Below are 7,333 nucleotides of genomic sequence, written 5' to 3'. Positions count from 1 at the left end.
GCCGCTGCCGGCTGGCCACCATCGCCAACTTCTCGGCGCTCGGGCTGGAGCCGGGCGACGTGGACCTGGAGAAGCTGGAGCAGGAGGACTGCCTGGACGGCTGGGAGTTCAGCCAGGACGTCTACCTGAGCACGGTCGTGACCGAGGTGGGTGCCAGCTCCGCCCAGGCCAAGGCTGGGACAAGGGAGCTAGTGATTCTCCATCTGCGTCAGCCCCTGAGGGCCTAGGTCAGCGCCCCCATCCCCTTCAACTCTGCCAGGCTGAGACTAGCTTATGCGGCTGCAGCAGGTGTGCAGTCCAGAACAGGACTCACCTGAGACAGTTCTAGGATGGTTTCTGTCCGGTATGGAGGTGATGGAGAAGCGAGCATTCTCACTAACTGCCTTTTCCTTTCACAACGGATGAAGTTGTTTCCCAAGAGCCTAGCTGCTGCCCTGAGGAGGCCTCCAGCCCCAGCAACCCAAACGTACAGCCTGAGTCATCTTCCTGCCAGGGATGGGAGGAGCAGTGTGGGGGACTCTGGTGAGCCCAGGTGCAAACACAGAGGAGGGCCAGTGTTGCTGGCCAGGTCTGACCTGTCCTCTGGACACAGACTTCTGGGTATCAGGGGTTCTGCTGCTCAGCTATATATCTCATGGTGAGAATAATTTCTCCAAAGGAAACAAATGACCTCCTAATATTGGTTGGGTGCAAGGAAACAGAACAGACAGAGCTCTGGCCCCAGGGCACTCATGGAGGGACAGTCCTTGCGGAGCATGGGGCACTAGCGCCTCAACATCCTGAGTGGTTTTGTGGCAGGTGTTCGGAGCTTCAGGAACCAGGATGCACACACTTCTCCCTGTGCGTCCTGTGCTTCAGGAACCAGGATGCACACACTTCTCCCTGTGCGTCCTGTGTCACACCTGGCAAGGACCAGGAGATGCTGGGTCAGGGCATACCCTCCCGAGAGGGGGGTATGCACCAGTTTCCTGCTATTGGCTAGGCAGGCAGGATCTTCCTCCTTCCAGCCTCTCCTCTGCTCTACCATCCTCCCAATTAAAACCCAAAAGTGGCTTCCCGTACTCCTTTATCCCTCTCTCTCAGCACAGTGTGTCCGACCTTGGCTGGCACTAGGGTGTAGGCATCTGGCACATGTGGCCTGCCTCAGAGATCAGATGCCTGTGGAGGTTCTGACTGTGTTACAGAGAGAGCTAACATCAGTTCTGGTGAGCAGCAGGGTTCTGGATGCTGCCAGAAGGGTGATAAAATCTGCAGTCAGTCTGATGAATAGAACCAGGCAAAGGATACAGCAACTCCTGGAATAGATTTTCCATCCATCTGGGTGGCTGCAGGTCAGGGAATGACAGGTGAGGCTAGAAATGCCGACAGGAGCCAGTTCCTATTGGTCTTATGGGTAGATTGAGGAGTCAACTTTATTCTGAGAACAGCAAGGAAATAGGGTTCCAACCAAGGCCAGAGCTGTGCTTTTAGTTTACTCCAGCTGCCAGAACAGTTAGGGAGCTATGGAAATCACCTCTGACAGAATGGAGTAGTGGCTGCAGGACCTGCAGGACCTGGGGAAAGGGAGCTCAGCCCACGGACCACCTCCAGCATTTAAAAGCGCCATGCCTGCCTGGGGCCCTGAGGTGGTCAAGCTGCTCTCATTTTGATCCCCTAGCAAGGGCTCCTAGTGCTTGCCCAATCCCTGCCCACAGCCTGGCCTGGGAATATCTAAGATGGGGGCTAGCTCATCCCACCTCAGTTCCTGGGGTGTCGTCAGGACCTAAGATGGAGGCTGGACCCACTGGCCACAGCTTCCCTGACAACTGGCTGGCCTGTCTACTTTCCCTTCCTGGCTGGTGTTGTTCTCGGGATGTGAGGGGTGTAGCTACTGGCCTCAGAGTCCGTAGCTACCCAGTCGTGCTGTTCACAGGGGCCCGCGGGCACCTCTATGGTTGCACCTTACACACATGCGTGCACACCCACACACCAAGATTTGCTTTTCTCAGCAACTTTTCCTCTCCTTGCTTCCTTTCTGGGAGATAGGAGAAAATAAAAGGCAAACAGGCACCAGTGGTTGGAGGGAGGGAAGCAGGACCAGGGTGAGTAGGATAGGGTAGCTCTCTCTGGCAGGCGGTAACTCAGAGTTCTGGAGTCAAACTAACAAGGGCCAGTTTCGACCTCACTGCCAACTACCTGGCTGGCTCTAAGCAGGTTACATCACTGCTTAAAGTTTCAGTTTCCTTATCTATAAATCAGAATACAAGAACATGAAAAGAGTGACCAGCAGTTAGCGTAATGGCTATGTCTCTGGACTCCTACGTAGTCAACTGTGGTTCGCTTCCTGGACCTGGTGGCTTAAAACGCCGGGTGCGTGTGTGTGCGTGCCCAAGATCCCGAGAGGAGAATGGAGGAGAAGGGATTGCGGTATGGCCATCCCCCGTGGGGGGTGATTTCTCGCTTCTCTTCTCTCTGTCTCTGTCTGTCTGGCAAGCGCACGCGCCCTATAGCGAAAACCTCTCTAAAAAAAAAAAAAAAGAACATGAAAAGATGCGCAACATCACTAATCACTAGGAAAAAGCATTAAGATACCACTTTATACCCATGATGATGGCAGTCAAAACACAAAACAAAAAGAAAATCGAAATAACAAATGTTGCTGAGGATGTGGAGAAATTGGAACCCTTGTACATTGCACATGGGAACGTAGACTGATGCTGCTGCTGTGAAAAACAGTATAGCAGCCCCTCAAAAAATTAAAAATGGGATTACCATATGCGTGATTCGTCAATCCACTTTTTAATTGTTTTGACATTGTCAGAGGGCGTGTGTGTGCTTCTCCATTTACCTATCCTGTTGGGATTTTGGGTGCACCCAGGCACCCAGTGTGTTTTTCAAGCTGCCAGGGCCAGAACTGGATCTGCAGCTAGTCATGTGGGATTCAGCTCCCTTAACCACTGGACTAGGGAGCCAGCCTCCACTTCTGAATTTTTATCTAAAAAGGATTGAAAATAAGACCTCAAAGAGATATTTGTAAACCCATGTTCATAGCAGTATTATTTACAATAGCCACAAGAGGAAAACAGCCCTAATGTACATCGACGGATGAAAGGATAAACACATTGTGGAATATACATACAATAGAATATTATTCGGCTGTAAAAAGGAAGGAAATTCTGACACATCTGCAACTCAAAATTTGCAGACATTAGGCTTGGTGACATAAGCCAGCCACAAATAGACAAACCTTGTATGATTCACTCATGGGATCATGGGTAGTCATACTCACAGGAACACAAAGTAGCTGGTGGTTGCCAGGAGCTAGGAGAAGGGAAGAATGGGCCCTTGTCATTTAATGGATTTAGAGTTTCGGTTTTGTAAGATTAAAAAGAGTTCTTGAGAATGATTGCATGACAAGTGGTTGTACACTTGACCACGGCAAAGATGATAAATTCTATGTTATGTGTATTTTATCACAATTTTTAAAATGGGGGATAGAGTGCCCACATTAAGGGAAGAATGGGCCCTTGTCATTTAATGGATTTAGAGTTTCGGTTTTGTAAGATTAAAAAGAGTTCTTGAGAATGATTGCATGACAAGTGGTTGTACACTTGACCATGGCAAAGATGATAAATTTTATGTTATGTATTTTATCACAATTTTAAAAATGGGGGATAGAGCGCCCACATTATCTGAGTTGTTGGGAAGACTCAGTGAGATCACACCCCGTGTCACATCATGAGCGGCCAGCATAGTCCGGCACCAGCAAATGGACATCCTAGGTGGTGGCCAGGGTGGTAGGCAGAATGTCATCACCGTCTTTGCTTTCACCTCTGTCTGGACACTCTGGTGCTGTGGGAGGCTCAGGCTGACCAGGGCCCAGGTTGTGGCCAGTGGCATAGGTGATGAGACTTGCTGGAGGCTCAGCCCCTCTCCTTGCAGTGGCAGTTCTAGAGCTCAGAGAAGAGGGCATTGAGTCCAAATCCATGCTGCTTTGGCCAGTGCTGGTGGAAGTAACAGCCCCAGCTCTCTGACAACGTCAAGCCCAGAGGCCCTGAGCAAGCTCTCCATATCTCAGCCGGCCTAATATAGGTCAAAGGACCATGCTCAGGGACCAGCAGTTAGTATAATGACTATGTTGCTGGACTCCCACGTAGTCAACTGTGGTTCGCATCCCGGACCCAGTGGCTTAAACTCACACCGAGTGCAAGTGTATGCGTGCCCAAGATCCTGAGAGGAGAACGGAGGAGAAGAGATTGCAGCGTGGCCATCCCCCCTGGGAGGTGATTTCTCACTTTCTATCTCTCTGTTTCTCTCTGTCTGTCTGGCGAGCGCACGCGCCCTATAGCAAAAACCTCTCCAAAAAAAAAAAGGACCGTGCTCAGACCATGTCTCTGCCTTACACTCCTGTGCCAGGATCTAGTGGGCAAGCCCTCAGGGACAGAAAAAGCCATCTCAGCTGCTTCCACAGGAGGACAGAGTCAGCCAGGAGCATAAGGATGGCACGTTCTGCTGCAGCAGCGCTCTCCACAGAACGCCAAGAGGCAGGACTCTGACGTCTGAGTTGGTACTCATGTGAGTGCCTCTGTCTGTGTGCACTTGCAGGGGCTGCTTTCCTTCCTCAGGAGCTGTAAAGTTCAATTCATTTGTCCTGTGTGGTTACTAAAATTCAACTTATCCTTTTTTTTTTTAGTAAAATTCAACTTATCCTTTTTTTTTTTAGAGACATTTTTGCTATAGAGCGTGTGCACTCCCTGGAGAGACAATGAGCCAGACAGTGAGAAATCACCCCCTAGGGGGGATGGGTATGCTGCGATCCCTTCTCCATTCTCTTCTTAGAATTTTGAGCACCCATGCACGAGCACCCTGCTTGAGTTTTTTTGTTTGTTTGTTTTATTTTGTTTTTGTTTTGTTTTGTTTTAATCTGTCATCCATTTACTTAACTGTTCAATCCAGATACAAGAATCATTCATTCATACCATTGTGGAAAACAACTTTATAAGCCAGACTACAGTGCTAATATACATTTTCTTTTGCCTTTAGTCTTACAGATTCAATGATTACCAAAATTGCTTAGGTCAAACCCTTTCCTCCATAGTCCCTTCAGTGAGATTGCAATTTATTTAGATACTTTCTTCACAGTCTGTATCCTATCCTGAAAGTCCATAACCTTGTAAATAATTTTTCAAATTTGCATAGACTAATCTATTTCTTATAGTAATGATTTTTAAAAGAATTACTATATTTAATTTTATTTATTCATTCATTTTTTAAAAAAAATTTTGAATTACCTTTTTTTTTTACAATTAAAGTATGAATTTATTTTGGTTCAAGAACTTTGGAATTCATACATAGTTTTCCTATTACACGTATTTCCATGAGCTTTTCTTTTTCTGAAACATTTTTTAATTAATTAATTTACATTAATTCCCTAAGCATCATCACAGCATACAAAAAATGATTTCCCATCCAGAATATACTGCATAGTGGCTTAATCATGCGTGTTATAATCAATAATTTTCCATTTCTAGTTTCATATATATATATTTATATGTGTACATATATATTTTTTTTACCCTTTTCTGATGCTCTGCCCTTTCGCACCCTCCTCTCACTCTATCTCTGATGTCTACAGTTGTTTTCCATTCCTTTTCCCCCACATTTTATTGTCACACAATTTCTTAAATAACCTAACTACTTTCCATAGCAAGTTCAGCTGGTAATTTTAAGAAAAGCAGTTTTAACTTTAATAAATCAAAGAAATGCTAAGGAGCTTTGCTTAAAACTTAAAGCCAGGAAACAGGTTAGGATTCTGTTCAAATAGTAGGTACATGAACCTATTGACAGCTCAAGATAGGACAAAAATCCTTAAAATTGGAAAACAAAGCCTGGAAGAAAATCAGCAATGTTTTAGTCAAAAGTCATAAAATGCTATTTCACCAGTTCAATCTCATGTGCTTAAACTATCTTCTGTTGTGGTTCAATCTTCCCGATTGAATGCTGGGATATAATATTCAACTCCAGACTTGTTCTTCTCATTAAGTTGGCCATTTTCTTAGATTTTGAACTTTTATTTCTGTGTGTCTGTATTTAATTTTCCTGGAATAGCACTCTCTTAAGAACTTCTTAGAGATCTGGTCTGGTGTTGGTAAATTATTTCAGGGTTTCTTTATCTGAGAATGTTCTTATCTTGTCTTCCCACATGAAGGATAATCTTGCCGAGTACAGTATTCTTGGTTGCAATTGCTTTTCCCTTAGCACTTTGAATATATTTTTCCATTCTTTCTTCACTCGCATTGTTTCCAATGAGAAGTCTGCTGTTAGCCTGATGGGATATCCTTTGTAGGTAACTTGCCATTTTTCTCTTGCCAATCTTAGTATCTTGTCTTTGTTTGTGGTTTTGGTCAGTCTGGCTATAATGTGTCTTGGAGAAGATCTTCTTGGGTTGATTCTATTGGGGATCCTTTGTATTTCTCAGGACTGGATCTTTGAGTGCCTCTGTAGGTTTGGAAAGTTTTCTTGCAGGATTTCATGGAATAAAATTATCAATGCCCTTTGAGTCTCTTCCCCTTCTGGGATACCAATTATACGGATGTTTGGATGTTTGATGGTATCTAGTATTTCTTATATATTATTCTCATTTTGGGGGCAATTTTAACAGTCTTTGTGGTGGATTTTTCTAGGTCAGTAATTTTTGCTTCTACCTCTGAGATTCGATTTTCTGTATGATCTAGTCTGCTTTTTAATACTTTCAAGGGAGATTTTGACTTCCTGTATTATAGCCTTTGTTTCTAACAAGTCCATTTGATTATATTTTAAAGTGTATAATTCCTCTTTCAGATCTTGCAAGAATTTCCTCACCGCCTGGAACTCATCAGCTACTTTCTCCTGCCTCTTTCACAGTTCATCATCTCTCTTTTCTTCCATCTCTGTTAGCTTCATCATTATGAATATTCTAAATTCTTTATCTGACATTTCCATGTACTTCATCATACTGTCGGAGGATGGAGAGGAGTTATTATTTTTCTTTGGAGGAGAAGTATTTTCTTGTTTTTCCATATTTCCTGTGGCCCCTGTGGTGATTTCAAGTAATCTGATGGATGGTGTGTTTCTTCCTAATTTTTGAAGTTCAATCTGAGCATTCAGGAGCGTGCAGGAGGAGATAATCTGGAATCTCTTTGCTGTTCCATTTTTATCCCTTTGGGCAGCAGATTCAGTGGATATTTTTGTTTGTTTGTTTGTTTGTTTTTGTTTTTTGGAGAGATTTTCGCTGTAGGGCGCGTGCGCTCGCCAGACAGACAGAGAGAGACATAGAGACAGAAAGCGAGAAATCACCCCCCAGGGGGATGGTCAC

General features: G+C 44.9%; 1 protein-coding gene across 1 annotated transcript in view; it reads left to right on the top strand.

Moving 5' to 3' along the window:
- Positions 1-6: 6 nt before the first annotated feature.
- Positions 7-7,333, top strand: part of LOC102485454 (solute carrier family 22 member 4) — a 63,996-nt gene continuing 56,669 nt past the window's right edge. The window contains exon 1 of the mRNA XM_027767656.1: positions 7-146. The gene's annotated coding sequence lies outside the window, so the exon portion shown is untranslated. The remainder of the gene's footprint in view (positions 147-7,333) is intronic.

The sequence above is a fragment of the Tupaia chinensis genome, unplaced genomic scaffold, assembly GCF_000334495.1.
Source record: "Tupaia chinensis unplaced genomic scaffold, TupChi_1.0 Scaffold144346_1, whole genome shotgun sequence".
NCBI classification, from domain to species: Eukaryota; Metazoa; Chordata; class Mammalia; order Scandentia; family Tupaiidae; genus Tupaia; species Tupaia belangeri.
The sequence above is the reverse complement of the archived record's forward strand: the minus strand, read 5'-3'. Positions and strand labels throughout refer to the sequence as shown.